Below are 24,160 nucleotides of genomic sequence, written 5' to 3' on the forward strand. Positions count from 1 at the left end.
CGATTTAATAATAAATAAAAAAACATAGATGTACTTACAAATAGAAGTGACACACCTGAGCAGTTGGAAGAGTGTTGCAAGCCTCAAGTGCTGATGAAACTCACATACAGTACATGAGGAGGTCAAATATAGATATATAAAACATAGAATCAACTTCAGCACGCAGCCCCGGTGTGTATATGTGCGCACACACTCAAGATCAGCCCGCTAGTGAGACACGTTTTGTTGATAGAAATGCTTGTTTGTAGAGGCAGACAAGGTTCCACCTCCCTACTCAACAAGCCAACCTGCCCAAGGACTGGCTCTTAAAGAGACAGGCATCTTTTTAGAACAACCATAGTACAGTATAGACCCCTCATGCTTTCTTTTATCATCCCACTTTTCTTTTTTTCAAGGGAGTAGTTTCACCAGTGCATGGAGAGTCTTGTTGTTTCATACCGTCCATGTAAACATTCTTCGGGCACTGATGGACACGACTGATAAAGAGGACACTGTGCCGGCTTGTTTACAGTCTATCAGAACTGCGGTCTGGCAGAAACCCGGGCGAATGCTGTAGCCGTAATAGCTGTTGCTGTAGCGACAGACAAGGCTCCTGATGTTGGGGGCTGATGTGCCCACACGTTCCTCTGCAGGCGATAGTGTGGAGAGGATCAGTTTTCAGCAGATTATCTCAACAATATCAGGCCTGCGGAGCATTCGGGAAACAGGCATCTACATGTCTACGCTACACTGCGATGGGAGACCGCACTCACACACGCAGCTCAAGTCTAAATTATTAGCCCTCCTGCTCTCCAAATATTGTTTTTGCTGCTTGTTCAAATGACTTATTTACTAAAAATGAGCTGAATCAACACAATTCTTGAGGTTTTTTTGGGACAACTTAATTGTTTTATGTATAACTTAAAGGGCACCTATGGTAAAAAATCTACTTTTCAAACTGTTTGGACAGACATATGTGCATGTATGGTGTATAGATATTATCATATTTGGGTGATATAAGCTCACCCAGTGCTTTTTTTTCAATTTATCAACATAAAAAACGGTGGACCAATTGGAGCTGTTTTAAAACCGACCGCAACTTTACGTAGGAGTGCGGTCCCCCCGCCCACCAATATTGATTGACAGGCGCGTCATCATATCCTCAGTTTGTTGATTCACGTCCGCCATTTTCAGCGTGTGTCGAAGCGATATCACTACAGGAACACGCTAGCTCTATTTTTAGATGCAAGGCTCATTGGGCTCAACACAAGATCAATATTCTCCACATTATCACTCTAATCGGAATTATTGGTTGTATCTTTAGGTAGGTTTGCAAACATGTGTACTTCTCATTGAGTCTACCTTATACTTCAGCCGTTTGCATTTCTCGTGATCCCAGAAGCTCCCTGTGATCTTAACTAGCATGAGTTTTAGAATTCTAAACATCGGTTTCTATCAGGGTACACTCAAGTCGACGGCTGGGCGCCGCGGACCGCTACAGAAACCTATGTTTAGAATTCTAAAATGCGTGGCGCGACGATTCGGGACACTTCATGTTTCTGCCGCGCCACAGAGAGTGTCTGGTGTACCGTGTCGCGGCTTGAGCGGCGCATCCGGTGCCTCAGTCAAAAGTTAATTCAGTGTGTGGTTATTAGTTTCTGTGTACAAGCTCGGCACTTGAAACTAGCACACAGTTGACTGTAAAACTGTACAAAGACACAAATGATTTTGTACTCTGCTTGGTCTGTGTCCGAGTCGTACATGTACGACTGACTGCTGAACCTCTCACTACTGCTCCCTCTCGCAGTCTGCCTGTCAGACTGTTGCAAACGCAGAGCGAGTGAGCTCATGGCCCCGCCCCCTTGTTACGTTGGCGGGAAGCCGAAACTAGTCCACATGTGAAGCAACACACCCATAAATCAGCGAACTGTGGACACGCCCCCAACATGACACTTTTTAACACATTATAATAAAAAAATCTGAATTGTGTTTTAAACTGAACCTAAACTGGCACACTCAGAACAACCATAATATTAATATTAAATCATAAAAAAGAGGTAAACTATGTGCCCTTTAAATTTGTAAAAATAATTAAGTTGACTTAATCGGTTTGTGTTGGGACAATGTGAATGGATTATCTTGCAACCCAGGCCTATTCTGAAAACGTACCCCTGTATACATTTCTGGAGAGCACCAAATACGACCAAGGACATACGTTTTTTTGCAGTTTGTGTTTTCTCGAATCCACCAGAGGCCGCTGTGTATGCTTTTTCAGATGTCAAATCGCACTTACGAGCGCCATTCGTGCCTGCTCTTCTCGCGTAAATCCACCAGAGGCAGCTGTCGACTGACTGATTGACCGATCAACTGACCCACCCTCCTCCTTCCCTAAACCCCACCAATATGGGAACCAGTGAGATATGATTTACTTTATATGCAAGTGTATTTATTAAGAGTGGTAAACCCAGAATAAAGTTGTTATTCTCCGTGTGCAACCGAACCAACGCTGGTGAAAGCAATGTAGTTTAATCAAAAAGCAAACTGAGCATGTGCGCTCCTGCTTGATGCTGACATGCTGCTCTGCTCCCGGTGTAAGTCCCGACGCCACAAAAATAGCTGAGCTGCTCACGCGCAGCTCATAAGTTGTAAATCAGCATTACAGTCTATTGTGCGGATGTGTCTGCACGCAGTGAGTTTTAACAACGTTTAAATAATACGACTGTGATCTTATTTAGACTAAGCTTGGCTTCTGATATACAAAAAAATCTGAAGCAAAAAGGAGGAATGTTGAGTCAGGGAGGTAACACTAAATAAACCAAATTTTCAGCCATGAGTCGGGTCTAAGACAAACCACAACTGATAATTCTATGAAACATAATTTTGTATTCTATAGAATTGTCTATAGAATTTCATTCTAATGAAATTAATATTCATGCAAAAGATTTAAATGATCTTAGCATCACTCCAGTTGTGTCTTCAGATTGTTTTCCAGTTACATTTATGATTAATTTCTGCAATTTATTTAGAATAATAATTGTATAATAACAATAAAAATAATACAATAATACTGTTATTCATTTATAACTATATGTAATTATTTTGGTTATATATATATATTTTGGCTATATATATATATATATATATAATAATTATAATATATATGTATGTATGTATGTATGTATGTATGTATGTATGTATGTATGTGTGTGTGTGTATGTGTGTGTGTGTATATATATATATATATATATATATATATATATATATATACATACATACATACATATATATATACATACATACATACATATATATATATATATATATACATACATATATATATATATATATATATATATATATATATATATATATATATATATATATATATATATATATATATATATATATATATATACACACACAATTGAAGTCAGAATTATTAGCCCCCCTTTTAAATTTTTCAAATTATTATGCAGCTAGAGCAGGCATGGACAAACTCGATCCTCGAGGGCCGGTGTCTCTGCAGAGTTTTGCTCCAACACTAATCAAACACACCTGAACACTCTAATTAGTGTCTTTAAGATCACTAGAAAGCTACAAGCAGGTGTGTTTGATTAGGGTTGGTGCAAAACTATGCAGGGACACCGGCCCTCCAGGATCGAGTTTGCCCATCCCTGAGCTAGAGCCATGTAGGGCTGCATTCTGTCTTTAAAACGAACGCTACGATGCGGTATGATGCTGCCTATGGCTTCTGTTTCTTTTCGCGCTACCAGCTGACCACTTACCTCTGTGTATACAGCTTTTACAGTGTTACCAGCTTGTTCAGTAGCTCACCATGTATGTCGGCAGACTTAAGAGGGAGAGAGGAGTTCACCGAGATGATGATGATGATGATTTATTTTTTGCATTTTGTTTTTGTCTTACCTGCTTTATGAAACCGTTCTTCACCAGACTCGAACCCTGTCATCATGGTCAACCCCTCTTTGCATCTCAAGTCAGCCATGAGCTACTTGGCAAACTGGTAACAGGGCTTTTTTCGTCACATTTTTAAACGATAGTTTTAATCAGTCATATATAATAATTCAATTGTTTGGTCTTAGCCATGATGACGGTGTGTAATACTTTACTAGTTATTTTGCAAGATGCTTAACTTGGTTAATTAGATGCACTGGGTAATTAGGCAAGTCATTGGACAAAAATGGGTTGTTCTGAGGCCAGTTGAAAAAAATATTTCTTAAATATTAACATTAAAAGGTTTAATTCCAGGCCAAATGAGAACAAATAAGAATTTCTCCAGAAGAAAAAATATTATAGGAAATACTGTGAAAATTCCCGTGCTCCATTAAACACCTCTTTCAAAATTTCACAACAAACTTCAAACAATAGCCTTCAGCTGAATGCGCACACTTGCACTCGCTACTTCCATATAAACACATCACTATAAATGAGGGTGTGTGTAAGGCAGACGTGTAGCGACCGTCTTTTCTCTTTGCCAAGCTGAATCACTACTATCAAAAAGGGGTAGACGGGTTTATCAGGCTCCTGAGGGCTTATCCTGTAGAGTAGTTGAATAGGAAAGCACTCAAAGCTCATTTGTTTTGGTTGCTCGCCGCGTGTTTATATTGAGATAATGGCGTGCCCATTATTGCAGCCATTCAGCTTCTGGGTTTTAAGCACACATTTGTATGTCTGTCCTGCTGCGGCCTGATTATGATGTTTGTGCTGAAAAGGGCAGTACGGTAATTAGGCTGTTCAAATCTGCTGCTCTGTCACGAGGGTTTTCTGCATCATTATCCACTGCAGCCACCACAATTATGGCAATTGTGAAAATTAAGCACATTCATTGAATATCACATGCTGATCTGTTTTAGCATGTATTGTAAGGTTACTACAACTAGCTTTTTTTTCTAGCGGCATCGTACAGCCATTCATTATAGCAAGTTTATATAGTGTAAAAATAACATTCTGTGAAACTGAATGGACTGTACTACTCTTTACCAACACAGGCTCATTCTGAAAACGAAGCCCTATATACATTTCGCAACCCAGGCTCATTCTGAAAACGTAGTCCCGAGGACGTTTCTGGAGGCCGCGAATTATGTAGCCGCAGGTACGTATGGCTGCATTTCGTTTTTTATGCGAACGCTGCGGGGCGGTATGACGCCGTTCCTTTTAGCGCTCGCCGACTGACCGCTTACCTTCGTGTGGAGGGCATTCCTGCTGCAACCAGTTTGTCCGGTTAGCTCGTCCTGTGTGTCGGCGGACTCGAGACGCAGAGAGGGGCTGACCACGACAACGACGACTGGGTTCGAGTCTGGGGAAGAGCGGTTCCAGAAATCAGGTAAGACTAAAACAGAATCCAAGAAATAAAGCGAAGAGGTTCATAACAGGGTGAGAATGTGGTAAAATCCGAAAACGTGGTAAAAAAAAAAAAAAGGGCTTTTCTTTTTCCGGACGAGTTTTGTAAATCGTTGGTTGGGTTTAGGGCGGGCGGGTCAATCGTCAAATTCGGTTGGGTTCGGGGAAGGAGGAGGGTGGGTCGGCCGGTCGGACAGACAGACGTTCGTTCGACAATGGCCTCTGGTGGGTTCACGCGAGAACAGCGCTGGCACGAACGGCACTCGTGGGAGACGTCCGAGAAGCCAAAAAGGCGCACACAGCGGCCTCTCGCAGATTCGCGATAACCAAAAACTGCAAAAATAGGTCCCTCCCTGGACGTATTTCGCAGTCTCCAGAAATGTCCTCGGGACTACATTTTCAGAATGAGCCTGGGTTGACATTTCTGGAGATGGCGAATTATGCAGCCAGATGTACGTATGGCTACATTTCATCTTTAAAACGATTGCTACAGAGCGGTATGACGGCGTTCCTTTTCACGCTTACCAGCTGACCGCTTACCTCCATACAGATGGCTTTCCCGCTGTTACAAGTTTGTGGAGTAGCAAATCATGTATGTCGGCAGATTTGAGATGCAGAGAGGAGTTGAGAGTAGTTCCAGAAAGCAGGTAAGACAAAAACAGAAGCCAAAAAACTAAATAAACAAGTAAAAACAGGGTGAGAATGTGGTAAAATCTGAAAATGTGGTAAAAATCAGGCGAGGGCTTTTTTTGTTTGGATTGCTTTTGAAAACACTGTCGGTTGGGTTATGGGAAGTGGGTGTTTGGGTCAAACGGTGCTTTTGAAAACACTTAGTTGGAGGAGGGTGGGTCAGTCAATCGATCAGTCAGTCAGTCGACAGTGGCCTCTGGTGGATGTACACGAGAAGAGCAAGCGCAAATGGCACCCACGAGAGAAATTTGAAATCTCAAAAAGGATACACAGCGGCCTCTGGAGGATTCGCAAAAACAAAAGCTGCAAAAAATGTAGCTCCTGGGACGCATTTGGCGCTCTCCAGAAATGTATACACGGGTACATATTCAGAATGAGCCTGGGCTGCTCTTTACCGGCAACTATGATTCTTTACAATTGAAATCTAAATTTGCAATGGGTGCGTCCGAAATCGGATATTTCTACACTAAATAGTACACTAAAACAATATGCGAGCCAAGTAGTATGTCTGAATTCATATAATTCGAAAAACAGTATGTGAAAAGTACGTGGATGACCTACTGCTTCCGGCGAGATTCTTAAGTGCAGAGGTGGGTAGAGTATCCAAAATCTATACTCAAGTAAAAGTAAATATCTTAAAAGTTACTCAAGTAAGATAAAAAAGTATCTGATGAAAAATTTGTAAAAATAGTATAAAAATAAATAGTTATTAGTTACTTTTCTATATATATATATAACACCATTTTTATGTCAAAAATAATGTTTCAGTGTGAATAACTAATATGTGCAGGGCTAATCAGTTATTCTATTGAACAGCAGTTTCTTTAGTTATCCCATAGTTACCGTTAATAAGGTTCAAATTGGGATAGTGTTGACACTTACCACTTTTTATAGCTTTCACCATAGAGTATATGGTAATATCTAGGTAATATATAAGTATATTGAAATATGAATAGTATATGCGTGATAAGTAATACCATTAAAAACAGAATCATAGTTCAAGATTTCAGGTCTCTTCATGCTAATTATTTCCCAGAAGTTTTACCCATCCTGCCCCCTGATTTGTGGTCTAGTTGTTGTTCAGGCTTTTCCGGTTCGCTTGTTGTGTTTTCATCTGAATATAAAATTTCCATTTACAAGAACACAACACACCTCCACCCTCCCCTAAAGTAAATTACATCAGAAATCAATCTGTACTTTTTCTTGGTTTTTCCAGGGAAACACAGAAACTTTGATAGTCATGGTATTTGATTTGTAAAAGAACGAAATCTACAGCTAAGCAGTCGTAGCTGTAGATCTTCTCCTTTCATTTTCAATACTGTATTACAGTTCATTACAATGGGATAATTACACATAATACTTGTCAGTTTGTATAATATATACAGTTGAAATCATAATGATTCTTTTTCAAATATTTCACAAATGATGTTTAACAGAGCAAGGAATTTCCAACCCAAGCTCATTCTGAAAACCTACCCCTATATACATTTTTGGAGAGCGACAAATATGTCCCAGGAGGCTTTTTCTTTGCAGTTTTTATTTTCACGAATCCACTGTGTACATGTTTTCAGATCTCAAATTTCTCTTGCCACTAGAGGCCGCTGTCGACTGACTGACTGACTGACTGACTCAACTGACCCAATCTCCACCTTCCCTAAACCCAACCAATAATATTTTCAAAAGCACCGATTGACCCTCGCCCACCCACTTCCCTAAACCCAACCAACAGTTCTCAAAAGCAATCCAGAAAAAGAAAGTCCTCGCCTGATTTTTACCAAATTTTCAGATTTTACCACATTCTTACCCTGTTATTTACTTGTTTATTTTATTTTTGGCTTCTGTTTTTGTCTTATCCACTTTCTGGAACTGTTCTTTGGAATTGTTCCGGAATCAAACCCCGTTGTTGTGGTCAACTTGTCTCTGTGTCTCAAGTCTGCCGATGTACATGGCAAGCTACTGGGCAAACTGGTAACAGCGGGAAAGCCGCTCACATGGAGGTAAGCAGCAAAAGGATTGGTGTCATACCGCCACGTAGCGTTCGTTTTAAAGACAAAATGCAGTCATATGTACTTCTGGCTACATAATTCACGATCTCCAGAAATGTATAAAGGGCTGCGTTTTCAGAATGAGCCGGTGTTAAATTTTTCACAGTATTTCCTACAATATTTTTTCTTCTGACGAAAGTCTTATTTGTTTTATTTCGGCTAGAATACAATTAGTTTACCACTAACCAAAAAACATTTTAAGGTTAATACTATTAGCCCCCTTAAGCAATATTTTCAACACAGGCTTATTCTGAAAACGTAGCCCTATATACACTTCTGGAGATCCTGAATTATGTAGCCAGCAGTACGTATGGCTGCATTTCATCATTAAAAAAAAAAAGCTATAGGGCGGTATGACTCCTTTTCACACTTAACAGCTGACCGCTTACCTCCGTGTGGATGACTTTTTCGCTATTACCAATTTGTCCAGTGGTTTGGTGTGTACGTCGGAACACTTGAGATTCAGAGTGGATTTGACCGTGAAAACGGGGTTCGAGTCCGGAGAAGAACGGCTCCAGAAAGCAGGTAAGACAAAAACAAATGCCAAAAAAATTAAATAAACAAGTAAATAACAGGGTGAGAATGTGGTCAAATCGATAAATGTGATAAAAATCAAGCTGCCGCGAGGGCTTTTGTTTTTCTGGATTGCTTTTGAAAACAGTCAGTCTGTCAACAGTGGCCTCTGGTGGATTTATGTGAGAACAGCAGGCGCAAATGCCACTCGCAAGAGAAAATTGAGGTTTGAAAAAGCGTACCAAGCAGCCTCTGGTGGATTTATGTGAGAAGAGCAGGCGTGAATGATACTCACAAGAGAAAATAGCAACAAAAAAGTAACTCCTGGGACATATTTGGCGCTCTCCAGAAATGTATATAGCGGTACTTTTTAAAATTGAGCCTGGGTTTAATTTAATTTTTTTTAGACCATCATTATAATGACTTGCCTAATTACCCTAACTTGCCTAATTAACCTAGTTAAGCCTTTAAATGTCACTTTAAGCTGAATACTAGTACCTTAAAAAATATCTAGTCAAATATTATGTGCTGTCATCATGACAAAGATAAAAGAAATCAGCTATTAAAAATAAGTTACTTAAACCATTATGTTTAGAAATGTGTTAACAAAGTCTTTCTGTTAAACAGAAATTGGGGACAAAAAAGGGGGCTAATAATTCAGGAGGGCTTATAATTCTGACTTCAACTATATATTTATTTGTTAAATTGTTTTGTGCCACTACAGCACTGAATCCCATCCTCTGACTCAGACTTCAGGAAGGCGTGAATAGAAGCAAAGTGGGTGTTTAACAGTCGGATCTCAGAGCAGAACAGCTTGAATGATGGGTATATTCGTCCTTCTGAGAAAATGGACTCAACACACTGAGCCAATGTTAATGCTGCACCTTTGATATCTGTGTGTTCCGTATGAAGATTAAATCCACTTTAAAACACTGGCGTGAAGTGGAGGATAAAAGCATCTTCAAAGGGCCATGTTAGATGGGCTTTAAATAACAACGCATCTCTTTTACTCAGCATCTATCACACACACACACACACACACACACACACACACACACACACACACGCGGCACTCACATTTAAAGCAAAGTGGATGAATTTCACAGTACAATCCTGGTTTGCGTGTCCGTGGTGGTCACTGTTACTATAGCAACAGTGAGAGACGATGCCTTCTGTGTGTGGACAGCGGAGCGAGATTAACTAGTTCAAAAGATTGCCTGCTGGAGCTTCCTTATATCCAGCATATGGGTTTAGTGTTCTGCATATAGCATCATTCAAATGCATGTTTCAGTCCATGATGTGGGTCTGTCTCTCTGTCTGTCTACCTTTCTGTCTGTCTGTATTTCTGTCTATCGATCTGTCTGTCATCTATCTATCTATCTATCTATCTATCTATCTATCTATCTATCTATCTATCTATCTATCTATCTATCTATCTATCCATCTATCCATCTATCCATCTATCTATCTATCCATCTATCCATCTATCCATCTATCCATCTATCCATCTATCCATCTGTCCATCTGTCCATCTATCCATCTATCTATCTATCTATCTATCTATCTATCTATCTATCTATCTATCTATCTATCTATCTATCTATCTATCTATCTATCTACTTATCTATCTACTTATCTATCTATCTATCTATCTATCTATCTATCTATCTATCTATCTATCTATCTATCTATCTATCTATCTATCTATCTATCTATCTATCCATCATTCTATCTATCTATCCATCCATCATCCATCCATCCATCCATCCATCCATCCATCCATCGTTCTTTCTATCTATCTATCTATCTATCTATCTATCTATCTATCTATCTATCTATCGTTCGTTCGTTCGTTCGTTCGTTCGTTCGTTCTTTCTTTCTTTCTTTCTTTCTTTCTTTCTTTCTTTCTTTCTTTCTTTCTTTCTTTCTTTCTTTCTTTCTTTCTTTCTTTCTTTCTTTCTTTCTTTCTTTCTTTCTTTCTTTCTTTCTTTCTTTCTTTCTTTCTTTCTTTCTATTCATCCATCATTCTATCTATCTATCTATCTATCTATCTATCTATCTATCTATCTATCCATCCATCATCCATCCATCCATCCATCCATCCATCCATCCATCCATCCATCCATCCATCCATCCATCCATCCATCCATCCATCCATCCATCCATCCATCCATCCATCCATCCAGCGGAGCGAGATTAACTAGTTCAAAAGATTGCCTGCTGGAGCTTCCTTATATCCAGCATATGGGTTTAGTGTTCTGCATATAGCATCATTCAAATGCATGTTTCAGTCCATGATGTGGGTCTGTCTCTCTGTCTGTCTACCTTTCTGTCTGTCTGTATTTCTGTCTATCGATCTGTCTGTCATCTATCTATCTATCTATCTATCTATCTATCTATCTATCTATCTATCTATCTATCTATCTATCTATCTATCTATCTATCTATCTATCTATCTATCTATCTATCTATCTATCTATCTGTCTATCTTAATTGCTGTTATTGCTGTCCTTGTGTTTCATATGGCTTTGCTCTCCTATGCTAAACAGTTCAACGAGTGCTGGACAAAGTAGATTATGGAGTCAGAGTTTTATTAGGAAGTGATGGTATTTATGAACTCAATTTACAACCCAGTAATGTTTGCCACACCATATAGACCAGTCATATATAGCCACCTTCAAATTTGAGCCCTGCATCGAGTTGTTGGTGAGCAATACAAGGCCACACTCAGACAAAAGTTATAAAAGCTGTCACTCAGGAGGTGCCTATTCAAAATGTACAATTTGTACTTTTTAGGTGCTGAGTTGTACACTTCCAGTACCAATATATACATTTTACAGGGTAGATACCAATGAAGACCAATTTGGTATTAGCACTATTAAAGTTGGTTTGACCTTCAATTAATAAAGCAGTTTCTGTTCATCCAAATGGTTGGACAATCATTGATTCAAAATGAATTTTGCTTTTAGGTACAATTGACCTCAAATAGGGTCAAATAACAATTCAAATGTGTGGAAATGTGTGTCATAATTCATTGAAGTTATGTTATTAGCTTCAGTGGGTGACCATGTGAGGGTTGCAGAGAGCTAGCTGCCGGCCCGAGTAAGGTATTTAGTACTAGTTAGGTATTGGTTAAGATTAGGGATGTACAATATGATCACACTTCACAGGTGCTAATAGACAGCCAATATCTTAATAATAAGAAGGTATTAAGTAGGGCCAGACGGAATCTGTTTGTTGCTATTTCTGCAGACAATTTTGGTAGAAATCTGTGGATTTCTGCGGAATTATTTTGGGAATATCATAACTAAAACCTTAATATATGAAATAAAAATGATATCTTTTAAACTTTTATTCACATTCTTTGGTAAACAAAGCAAGTCTCTCATATAATATATCTATTAATAGACAGAAAATATTACTGTACAAACTGCGTTGTACATAAATCAGATGAACATTTTCATATTAGTCAATAATATTACTGTAATTAATTTAAAAAGTGAATAAATATAGATTTACACACATTTACTCAAGTAAATAAACAGAATTAATGATGGGCTAAAAAAATCTGCGGAATTCTGCTGAAAATCTGCAGAATTCTGTGTGCTCATCTGTGTGGGCCTAGTAATAAGCCAGTAATAATAATTGGGAAATGTTACTTAAACTAAAGCATTACCCTAAACATGGGGTAGGGAACCTATGGCTCAGGAGCCACATGTGACTCTTTGACCAAATATACATGAGTTTCCAGCTGTCTCTCTTCAATAATATTTTAAAGTTTAAAAAAGTTATTACTGTCAGTAGAAATCAGTTTCCTATTGAAAATACAATTACAATTCCTTTTTATTGTATTATTTACAGCAAAATGAATAAGAACTCAGTTTACAATTAAAGGACGTTTTAACCAACGTGTGTGGCGCGGTGGATTAACCTGGTAACCTTGCACACGTTAATTCAAACAAATTAAAAAACTGAAAAACAAAATTTCTATAAATTGTCCTTTCTTCATACACTGATTTTCTCAACGTGTGATACTTCATATTTGAGCTGTGCATGAGCTTAAATAAAGCTTTTGTTTAAAGTTATCTTATATAACCAAGCACTTTCTATGGTAAATACACCGTGATTACATGTTGAGTACACGTACTGTAAAAACTGCAACCACCAAACTGATTCACCAAGGACAAACATCACAATTACTGGTAACACTTTAGTTTAGGAAACATTTCTCACTATTTTACCAACCTATAATTAAGATATGAATTGTTTATTAGCACTTCTAAAGTATCTTAAAGTGATCTTATTTTACATCGCAATACCTGAACCCAACAACTACTAACTACAGTATTAATAAGCAGCTCATTACTTGTTTATTGAGCTAAAAATCTTATGCTAACACTTTAGTTTGTCACAATCCATGCTATTAACTACTAGCGTATTTCCTGCCTAGTATTATGATAACTGTTTATTAGCACTTATAAAGTATGGCATCCCTATTCCTACCCAAAAACCTAAACCTTACTTACAATTATTAAGTAGCTCATTAGTAGTTTATTGAGCTAAAAATCTTATGGTATCACTTTAGTTTAAGTAACAATTCATGCTATTAACTACTGGCTTATTACATATCTCTTATTATGATATTAACTGTTTATTAGCACTTATAAAGTATGGTGTCCCAAATCCTACCCAAAACCTAAATCCAACTTCTACCTTATTAATGAGAAGCCTATTGGTAGTTTATTGAGCTAAAAAATCTTATGCTAACACTTTAGTTTGTCACAATCCATGCTATTAACTACTGGCTTATTACCTCCCTATTATTATGATATTAACTGTTTATTAGCGCTTATAAAGTATGATCCTACTTTACATCCCAAAACCTAAATCCAACTACTACCTTTCTAACTAGAAATAAGAAGCTCATTAGTTGTTTACTGAGCTTAAACACTTTAGCTTACAATAAACCTAAACTCACAATTAATAAGCAGCTCATTAGTAGTTAATTGAGCTAAAAATCTTACACTAACACTTTGTCCCAATCCATGCTATTAACTACTGGCTTATTACCTCCCTATTATTATGATATTAACTGTTTATTAGCCTACCCAAAACCTAAACATAAACTCATAATTAATAAGCAGCTCATTAGTAGTTAATTGAGCTAAAAATCTTACACTAACACTTTGTCCCAATCCATGCTATTAACTACTGGCTTATTACCTCCCTATTATTATGATATTAACTGTTTATTAGCACTTATAAAGTATGATCCTATTTTACATGCCAATATCTAAACCCAACTACTATTAACCATTAATAAGCAACACATTAGTAGTTTATTGAGCTAAAAATCTTAAGCTAACAATTTAGTTTAAGTTACAATCCATGCTATTTACTAATGTCTTATTACATCCCTATTATTAAGATATTAACTGTTTATTAGCACTTAAATGTATGGCACTCCTAATCCTACCCAAAACATAACCCTTACTTTCAATTAATAAGCAGCTCATTAGTAGTTTATTGAGCTAAAACTCTTACAGTAACACTTTAGTTTAAGTTTCATGCTATTAACTACTGGCTTATTACCTCTCTATTATTATGATATTAACTGTTTATTAGCACTTCTAAAGTTTGATCTTACTTTACATCCCAATACCTAAACCCAACTATTACATTACTAACTATTAATAAGAAGCTCATTAGTAGTTTATTGAGCTAAAAATCTTATGCTAACACTTTAGTTTACATCTCATGCTATTAGCTACTAGCTTATTACCTCTCTATTATAAAGATATTAACTGTTTATTAGTCCTTATAAAGTATGATCTTATTTTACATGACAATATCTACAGTAAACCCAACAACTACTAACTAGTAATAAGCAGCTTGTTAGTCATTTATTGAGGTAAAAAATCGTATGCTATTAGCACTAATAGCTGGCTTATTACCTCCCTATTATTATGCTATTAACTGTTTATTAGCACTTATAAGGCATCCCTAATCCTACTTCTAACCTACTAACTATTAATAAACAGCTCTTCAGTAGTTTATTGAGCTAAAAATCTTAAGCTAACACTTTAGTTTAAGTCCCATGCTATTAACTGCTGGCTTATTACCTCTGTTTTATTATGGTATGAACTATTTATTAGCACTTAAAAAGTATGGCACCCTATTCCTACCCAAAAACCTAAACCTTGCTTACAATTAATAAGTAACTCATTAGTAGTTTATTGAGCTAAAACTCTTTTGGTAACACTTTTGTTTAAGTCAAATTAATATTATTGACTACTGGCTTATTACCTCTCTATTATTATGATATTAACTGTTTATTAGCACTGCAAAAGTATGATATTACTTTACATCCCAATACCTAAACCCAATTACTACCTTACTAACCATTAGTAAGAAGCTCATTAGTAGTTTATTGAGCTAAAAATCTTATGCTAACACTTTAGTTTACATTTCATGCTATTAGCTACTGGCTTATTACCTCTCTATTATAAAGATATTAACTGTTTATTAGTCCTTATAAAGTATGATCTTATTTTACATGACAATACCTACAGTAAACCCAACAACTACTAACTAGTAATAAGCAGCTTGTTAGTCATTCATTGAGGTAAAAAATCGTATGCTATTAGCACCAATTGCTGGCTTATTACCTCCCTATTATTATGCTATTAACTGTTTATTAGCACTTATAAGGCATCCCTAATCTTACTTCTAACCTACTAACTATTAATAAACAGCTCTTCAGGAGCTAAAAATCTTAAGCTAACACTTTAGTTTAAGTCCCATGCTATTAACTGCTGGCTTATTACCTCTGTTTTATTATGGTATGAACTGTTTATTATCACTTAAAAAGTATGGCACCCTATTCCTACCCAAAAACCTAAACCTTGCTTACAATGAATACGTAACTCATTAGTAGTTTATTGAGCTAAAACTCTTACGGTAACACTTTTGTTTAAGTCAAATTAATATTATTGACTACTGGCTTATTACCTCTCTCTTATTATGATATTAACTGTTTATTAGCACTGCAAAAGTATGATATTACTTTACATCCCAATACCTAAACCCAATTACTACCTTACTAACCATTAGTAAGAAGCTCATTAGTAGTTTATTGAGCTAAAAATCTTATGCTAACACTTTAGTTTACATCTCATGCTATTAGCTACTGGCTTATTACCTCTCTATTATAAAGATATTAACTGTTTATTAGTCCTTATAAAGTATGATCTTATTTTACATGACAATACCTACAGTAAACTCAACAACTACTAACTAGTAATAAGCAGCTTGTTAGTCATTCATTGAGGTAAAAAATCGTATGCTATTAGCACCAATTGCTGGCTTATTACCTCCCTATTATTATGCTATTAACTGTTTATTAGCACTTATAAGGCATCCCTAATCTTACTTCTAACCTACTAACTATTAATAAACAGCTCTTCAGGAGCTAAAAATCTTAAGCTAACACTTTAGTTTAAGTCCCATGCTATTAACTGCTGGCTTATTACCTCTGTTTTATTATGGTATGAACTGTTTATTATCACTTAAAAAGTATGGCACCCTATTCCTACCCAAAAACCTAAACCTTGCTTACAATGAATACGTAACTCATTAGTAGTTTATTGAGCTAAAACTCTTACGGTAACACTTTTGTTTAAGTCAAATTAATATTATTGACTACTGGCTTATTACCTCTCTCTTATTATGATATTAACTGTTTATTAGCACTGCAAAAGTATGATATTACTTTACATCCCAATACCTAAACCCAATTACTACCTTACTAACCATTAGTAAGCCGCTAATTAGTAGTTTATTGAAGTGATAGTCTTAGTTAATGGTTTGTTAACAGCGTGATGTGTTAATTTAAGTGTTACCCTTTACAATTACTATAGTATTAATAAAAGAGAAATGCATTCCCAAATAACCTACCCTCCGTATTAGCCCAATTCTGCTGCTCCTTTGCTGTGTGAATATCAGGATACGATCCACTGGTCGGCTCTTGTGTGTTGATCTAGCTCTTGTTTTCTGCCTATGAGACGTGTCCCCCTGTCCTCAGCGCGTGTATGTCTCTTTGAAGTTATTTCGGCATGTGTCTAAGTTGCAGACAGCATGAAGAAGGGGCTGCTTGACCTTCCCTTCACCCTAAAACCTCCCTCTCAGATGGAGAACAAGGAGGCGCACGCGTCCACGCACTTCACAGCCTCTCTCCACACGGGACAGGGCGACAGGCACGCGTTCGGACTCTGTCACCAAGCGCGCTGTCCCATCATCGGATTGAAGCGGTGTTAAATGAAACCTTTGATAAGATAGCCTCTGCTCCACTCGGGCCACCCAGAGCGCTATTTTAGTTTCCGAGAGTTACCGGAGAACTGCTCAATCCCTATTGTAGATGTGAGACTACACTGCTTGATGAAACTACCTATTTGAAATGAGTTGAAACAGCACAATTCTTAAGGTTTCTTGGGGGACAACCTAAGCGTTTTATTTTCAATTTACTTAAATTTGTAAACACAATTAAGTTAACTTAAAAGATTTGTGTTGGGACAGCATGAAGGAATTGTGTAGAGCATGTTTACAGTGTATAGGGCTGAACAATATCACAATCCATGCTATTAACTACTGGCTATTTACCTCCCTATTATTATGATATGAACTGTTTATTAGCACTTATAAAGTATGATCTTACTTACCCAATACCTAAACCCATCAACTACTTTACTACCAATTAATGAGCAGCCTATTAGTAGTTTATTGAGCTAAAAATCTTATGGTAACACGTTAGTTTAAGTCACAATCCATGCTATTAACTACTGGCTTATTATTATATCGTTTGAGTATCGAAATCGCAGTGTGTGTATCTAAAATACACTCAAACTAATATTTTTGTTCAAGGCACTCGGAAATAAAAGGAGTCACCCTCTATCTATGCTGAATTAATGATAATAGTTGACTATGTCGGTTAAATTATTTGAGTGTTGTCGAGATGTTTGAATGAGTCATGTGACTATAGTACTCAAAAGAGACTCTAATGGCTCGTTTCCACTGACTGGTACGGTACGGTTCGGTTTGGTACGGGTCACCTTTATCAGGCTTGCGTTTCCACTAACAAGGGTACCCTTTTGGTGGGCGTGGTGTATGACAGACAGTTTCAGTCGACGTCATTCTCGCTCGAGGAAATGTCTACAATAAAGCTGTACGGGTCACTTACATATCATATGAGAAGCGCTTCTCACAAAACAGATGCTTCATACACATAAATACTTGTGTAGAAATGTTTATTTGTAACTTTTCTATGAACATGAGTTGATTATAACTGCAGATCAATGACAGTGCGAAACAGCCTACTGAAACGTCTGTAATTATATTAAATAACTAAATAAATGAACAAATATAAACACATACAGCCCCTTACAGTCTCCGATGTGTTACCAACTACAGAAGAACTACATATAGCAGACATTTCATCAGTATTTATGTTCAAAACAACACAAAATATAGCCTACAGTCAGTGAAAACCTCTCATCTGTGTCTGTAATCTTCATGAAGAAACATGAAGTGTCCCGAATCGTCGTGCCATTGTGTGTACTGTGATAGAAACCTATGGGGATCGCGAGAAATGCAAACGGCTGAAGTATAAGGTAGACTCAATGAGAAGTACACATGTTTGCAAACCTACCTAAAGATACAACCAATAATTCCGATTAGAGCGATAATGTGGAGAATATTGATCTTGTGTTGAGCCCAATGAGCCTTGCATCTAAAAATAGAGCAAGGATGTTGCTTTAGTGATATCGCTTCGACTCACGCTGAAAATGGCGGACGTGAATCAACACACTGAGGATATGATGACGCGCCTGTCAATCAATATTGGTGGGCGGGGGGACCGCTCTCCTACGTAAAATTGCGGTCGGTCTGAAAACCGATCCAATTAGTGCACCGTTTTTTATGTTGTTAAATTGAAAAAAAAGCACTGGGTGTGCTTATATCAGCCCAATATGACGGTCTGTACACCATACATGCACATATGTCTGTCCAAACAGCTTGAAAAGTAGATTTTTTACCATAGGTGCCCTTTAATATAATTTAAACGGATGACCTATAAAAAAATTCACCCCCTCACAGTTGTCATGAAGGGTAAAATTAGCTAAATGAACCAAAGTCGTTCTTTGTACCAGACTGTAAACACCTATTTTTCTGCTGTAAAGTTGGCCAGTTTAACAGTGGGGTCAATAGAAATCTGCTTTATTATGGAGCCAGGACTAGTGGAAATTCGATGAATTGCAGTTTCAGTTACTTCCATATTTGCTTCACAAGGGAGAGCGGTAGCTTGCTGCTTGGTCTTATGAAGCGGATTAATGTGTTTTTGTCTTAAAAATATTTCTTAATTATAAACTCAAATCACTGAAATCTGGCAGTGGCTGAATGCACATTTTAGACAACTTCTAGTCTTCTCAAATTTGGCGTTAAACACACTCGGAGTGGAAGAGTTATATGTTATACAGCAATGCCAAGCCAACTACTGTTCTTGTTCGTCGTCATCTTCTGTGGTAAATAACAAACTATTTGGTAAGTGCATCTATTCCCGGAGCTTCCTCTACGAGTTCGTCTTGTGATAAGATGTTATTATATAAGCCCCCTTATTATATAAGCTATATTTTTTCGATTGTCTACAAAACAAACCATCATTATATAGTGACACGGCTAATTAGATAAGCCTTTAAATACCACTTTAAGCTGAATACTAGTATCCAATATTATTTGTACTGTCATCATGGCAAAGATAAAAGAAATCAGCTATTAAAACTATTATGTTTAGAAATGAGAAAAAATCTCTCCTTAAAACAGACATTGCGGACGAAAATATATTCAGGAGGGCTAATAAATCTGACTTCAACTGTGTATTGTCATATTGCACAGGCCTACTGTGGCCCATGGGAAGTGGCCTCATTGTTGTAACCTAATCTTGGAGCTCGCCGTGACAGAACGTTACCCCGTAGAGGCTGGAGATTGTGTGGTCTGGACAGGCTTGGGCTAATTTTGACTGGGATGGTTGGTGACTCTGAAATAGCTGGCGGTTGAGTGGTTAGCCATTTGCATGTACGGTGCAGCTGCGGGATGCCTTCTTCTCTAACTGCTCGCAATCTGTACACAACGCACGGTTGAGAGAGATCCATCAGGAGGCTGGAGACCTTGATGGCTTTAGTATTGAATGACTCTCAGAAATGTGGTAACCGAGGTGCTTCTCCAGCCACCTGGCACTGAATGCATAGCTGTTTATGCTGGGATGAGAATGGAGATGCACAGAGAACAACACACATTCCCCACCAGCAGCAGCAGCCTTGACCCCGGAGCAGCTGAGGCTGGAGAAGAATACAAAGGCCACTGGGCATTTGAGGCCTTGAAGTCCATGGATGACAAGAATACACACACCCTTTTATTTTTTGCGGTTTGCTATGCACCAACACAGCCCTCTCATACTGCAAGTCATGCATTCAGATGGCCTGTAGTTTCGCATGCGATGCTCTTCTGGAAGTTGTTATTTCTTAAGGCTCATTTATACTTATGTGTCAAGCGCACGTGTATGGTCCGGTGCAGGCTTCGCGCGGTCGGAACGCCCTCGCCGTGGCTGATGCTGTTGCGCACCTCGACGTTTAGCACAACGACGTTTAGCACAAGCTCTGTGATTGGTCGGCTTGGTAGTGGTGATGAGTATGGGCGGTACTGAGAGCTGCGATCTCAATGGAGCAAGTATGGAGTCCCGTGAAGAACCTTCAGGGGTCCATCCCTTATAAATGACAATTATCATTCATTCATTCATTTTCTTTTTCGGCTTAGTCCCTTTATTACATCCGGGGTCACCACAGCGGAATGAACCGCCAACTTATTCAGCATGTTTTTACACAGCGGATGCCCTTCCAGCCGCAACCCATCTCTGCGAAACATCCACACACACTCATTCACACTCATACACTACAGACAATTTAGCCTACCTAATTCACCTGTACCGCATGTCTTTGGACTGTGGGGGAAACCGGAGCACCCAGAGGAAACCCACACCAACACGGGCAAACTCCACACAGAAATGTCAATTGACCCAGTCAAGTCTTGAACCAGCAACGTTCTTACTGTGAGACGACAGTGCCACCATGCCAACCCTTGCGTGTACTTTTGTGAAGTACATTTTTCTATTTATGAAAACACAATAAAAATACATTTCCCAAATGTTGCATCAACTGTTTTCCTCATTTCTATGTTGTTGTAATTGAATCACCTGCCTAGTATTGACCACTAAGCTCTATTTCCTGAGTTGTCTGATAATGTGTGCATTTGGAGACCGTTGATTGACAAGCAAAGCAGCCCACTCTGAAACTTGAGCTCTCTTTCCTTGGAAACATCAGTATTTTTGATTTATGATTACTATGTACTTGACCCCTCCACCCCGACCGGCTCTCAGTGTCTCCGAGGACAAACAGTTGCATGATGACGGGCATGAACTCTGACAGTTGAACTAACAAACCTCATAATAACATTGACATTAGACTGCACTATATTTCAAGAACCACCATGTCTCAGAATGCCTGTGCTAGGCATGTACAATAATAATGCGATTTCACCATCAGTAAAAAACCATTCCAGTGTTATGGATGTGATAATTGTAGTAAAAAACTTGAAACATAAATTCAAATGGAAAGTATTGACCTTATTCTTTAATGCAGAAGTGCGATCGTTTTTGCGATTGTTTTAGAACTTCCGATTCAGCAGCCTATGGGAGAAATTACTAAAAAATAATAAATGGCAGAAAATGGTCAAACTAGTTACCTATGCTAAGGGTTTGCTGGCTTTTGGACTTGTTGCAGAGCGTCTATTCCTCCCCAAAAATAGCTTAAATACTGATTCATCTGACAACAGTACACGTTTCCACTGTGTGATTGTCCATCCCAGATGCCTCCAAGCCCAAGGAAGTCGAAGGCGCTTCTGGACACTGTTAACATAGGGCTTCCTTTTGGCACAGTACAGTTTTCATTGGCATTTGTGGATGTAACTCTGCATTGTGGTAGTACAAGTAGTCCTGAGCCCATGTGGTGATATCGCTCATAAATGATTGACTATTCTTGATGCAGTGCCGCCTGATGGATCGGAGATCGTTCAGCTTAGACTTGCATCCTTGTCCTTTACGCCCTAAAATTCCTCTAGATTCTCTTGTCTTTTAATAATGTTCTGCACTGTTTAAGGTGAAACATCCAAACGTCTTGCTATCTTTCTTTGAGGAACATTGTTTTTAAACATGTATTTGTAGGCAAACTGGTAATCCTCGGCTCATCTTTGCTCCTAAAGGACTAGACCTTTCCTGAATGCTGCTTTTATACCAAATCATAATTTCAATCACCTGTTGGCATCACCTGTTTCAAATCACATCATTATTCAACCAATTAACCAGATTTAACACTACTTTCTTTTTTTATTTCATATACTTTTACCATATTTTTTTCTGATTTAGGGTTGTACAAGCCTACACAAACAACTAAGAAAGGGTTTTGCTATTTTGGTGAAAACTTGATTTTTTTTCATGGCATGGTTGACATTTGCATGGAATTGCTCTAAATCAGGGGTGCCCATTCCTGTTACTGGAGATCTACATTCCTGCAGAGTTCAGCTGCAACTTTGATCAATATTCAAATTGTCTGCCGTACCACAGAGCGCCATCTGAATAATTTCATTTTAAATAACATGCAAATGTGCGCGTCTGGTATGTGTTTCTTCCAACAGTCATACTGTATGTGTGTCGCAGCAAGGCGCATCTGCTGTGCGACCCACTTTGCAGTTAAATTGTTAAAATAGAGCTCAGTGTGTTTGATTATGGTTGAGCTCATCTGGATAGTACACAGACCTCCTCTATTAAAAAAGCATCAAATTAATAAAATAAAATATACATAAAAAGGAAAATGAATACTTTTCTCAAAAGATAGAGGTCTTTTTTTGTCTTTCAGTTTATACATATGGATTATATCATCATTAATTTCTTTATTTTCATTTCTGGGGACAGCGAAATACATAACCGGAGGTATGTCTGCTCACAGTTTTTGTAAATTCACCAGAGGCCGCTGTGTACGCTTTTTGATGATCACAAATTCCTTTGGCACATCCTCTTCCCGCGTAAATCCACCAGAGGGCGCAATATACACTTCAGCCGACCAGGCAAGCTAGCTGACTGAATGACTAACTGACAGACGTACCACTGGCTACATAATTCACGCTCTCCAGAATTGTAGACAGGGGTACATATCCACAATGATCCTGTGTTGCAATATCATGATATATTTTAGTCCATACTGAGCATCCCTAATGGAGACGCACTGTCTGTTTCACTCAGATATACACCCTAAAAGGGTTGAAAAGTCTATTGCAACTTCCATTTAATTCCCACTTTAAGTCTTAGCCTTAAATCATGGTCGTAGCTTCCCATTCATTTCAATGGCATTTGACACTCATCTGACACATACAGTACGATCACGAGTCTACAAACATGTTTTTGATTCTCTCTTGTAGTATACTAACAGTACACTAACAGTGTTGTACAGTATACTAACAGAGGTTAACCAGCCAAACTCTGACCCCCTGCACTAGTTACAGTACTTTGGTCATTAAACTGCACAACAAAACCGAACCTTTGTAGTTTCTTCTCATCGCATGCCAAGCAGTTTCACTTCCCCTCCGGCACACGTGTCTGCGCTTGCTTTAAAGTCTACAATTACACTTAAATGCCACAAGCTCAAAAAAAGCGAAAACATTAACCTGTGCTTGAGCGCAAACCAAGGGAAACCGTAAACCCACCGTCCCGAATGATCCTCCTTTTCTTCCTTTTCCTCCAGATCACCATCACACTCTTCTGTGAAAGCAACACAAACTCTCTAAGGCTGTTTATTGCCGACTGCGATGTATAGGATTATTCACTGAGCGATTGACCACCTGTCCGTTGACCGATCCTGTTCCAAACGTCACACCGATATTAAATGATAATGCAGATGTGACGCTGCCAATGTACCAGGCGCATAAAGGCTAAGAAATATTTATAGATCTCAGAGTGCACAAGAAAAAGTTTAAAAGCTGAACAATATCAGTCACAGACACTCAATGCAGTGGCGATTTAAGCAGTTGATCAGCATATAAGGGAAAGCATAAGGAGATATATAGCATATAGCATAAGGAGATATATATATATATATATATCAGATCTCTGGTTTCACACAATATTAAGTGACAGTCGCTGTAAATGAAGGGGAACTACAGAGGTCTGCATCTGTGATTGAAATCAGAGGCTAAACAATCTTAATAGGATAAATGATCACACATTATTTACAAATATATGACGGGTCAGATGACCAGAGCTGTTTTTCATTTAAAGGACATGATGTCATCAGTAATCTTAGGCGCTGTTCGCGTGAACATGGGTATTTTTAAAACCACACTTTTTTCCAACATAGGCTCATTCAGAAAATGTAGCTCTATATACATTTCTGGAGATTGTGAATTATGTAGCCAGAAGTACG

At 38.0% G+C, this 24,160-nt stretch overlaps 1 protein-coding gene across 2 annotated transcripts in view; it reads right to left on the bottom strand.

The window, feature by feature from the left end:
- The window catches only part of dlk2 (delta-like 2 homolog (Drosophila)), a 51,414-nt gene extending 34,542 nt beyond the window's left edge, over positions 1 to 16,872 (bottom strand). Inside the window, exon 1 of one of the 2 annotated variants that reach the window (XM_056471589.1) lies at positions 16,542 to 16,872. The gene's annotated coding sequence lies outside the window, so the exon portion shown is untranslated. Of the gene's footprint in view, positions 1 to 38; positions 196 to 16,541 lie in introns of those variants that run through there. The other variant, XM_056471588.1, reaches the window with a different exon arrangement.
- Between the last annotated feature and the right edge of the window lie 7,288 nt (positions 16,873 to 24,160).

Source organism: Danio aesculapii, chromosome 13, assembly GCF_903798145.1.
Source record: "Danio aesculapii chromosome 13, fDanAes4.1, whole genome shotgun sequence".
Classification (NCBI taxonomy): domain Eukaryota; kingdom Metazoa; phylum Chordata; class Actinopteri; order Cypriniformes; family Danionidae; genus Danio; species Danio aesculapii.